Source organism: Empidonax traillii, unplaced genomic scaffold (genome assembly GCF_003031625.1).
Source record: "Empidonax traillii isolate 1590-97213 ecotype Southwest subspecies unplaced genomic scaffold, ASM303162v1 scaffold312:size2399984, whole genome shotgun sequence".
In the NCBI taxonomy this organism is placed as follows: domain Eukaryota; kingdom Metazoa; phylum Chordata; class Aves; order Passeriformes; family Tyrannidae; genus Empidonax; species Empidonax traillii.
The window spans coordinates 2,357,495-2,358,511 of NW_020955505.1; positions in this window are offsets into that span (position 1 = coordinate 2,357,495).

Consider the following 1,017-nt stretch of genomic DNA (forward strand, 5'->3'; position numbering starts at 1 on the left):
ACTGCTGGCTCATGTTCAACTTCTTGTCGATCAGCACCCCCAGGTCCCTTTCTGCCTGGCTACTCTCCAGCCACTCTGTCCCCAGCCTGTAGTCCTGCAGGGGGTTGTTGTGGCCAAAGTGCAGGACCTGGCACTTGGCCTTGTTGAACTTCATCCCATTAGAAGCAGCCCAACTCTCCAGCCTATTCAGGTCTTCCTGTAAAAAAAACAACAACAAAAAAAACAAAACAAAAAAAAAACAATGGCAAACTGCCCCATGCATCACTTGGATGTGTCTGCAGTCTTGGAAGCTTGATTATCCTATGGTCTCCTACAAATGGACCTCGAGCTTGTTTGGAGGTTCTAGCAGGGGAGTGCAGTTACCCTACACCCTTGACCAGCAGATGGTACAGTCTCTGTTGGGAAGGTCGTCCCTTCGACTGAGCGTGCAACTTCGGGAGGGACACACATGGAGCATTGAGGGAGGAAGGGGACACCCACCTAGCCAGCCAGATCAGCTGAATCAACCCTAGCAATCAGTGGGGTGACAGATGTCGTAGCCAGATTGCCCTCATATCCATGTCACATTGGAAAAGATCCCTAATTAATATTTCTGTGGATCACATTTCAGACTGTTTTTTGGAGCTGACTTCAAATTTCCTGTCCAAAAAATATATGTAACTACATATTTACTTTTAAAATAAAAACTAAATAGGATCAAAGTTTATATTAACAGTTGAACTGATCCCAAACAATTGATTTACTTGGATACAAACACTTGCAAAATATTGTATATAAACATTTTGTCTTTACTTTGGACCCTTTTCTGTAAATAATTTTTTAAAATGAGATAGAAAATCAATTTTTCAAATCTCTCCTTTCCTTTTTATCCCTTCAGTAAAGTAAAAAACCTACAGGCAGATTTTTTGTTGAACTGAATAATGCAAGACTTTCACCTAAGAAGTTGATTGCTTTTTTTTGGTACTAGGACAAGCATTTTGCTCCGTGTCAAAATCAGAGGCTCATGAATCCAGCATT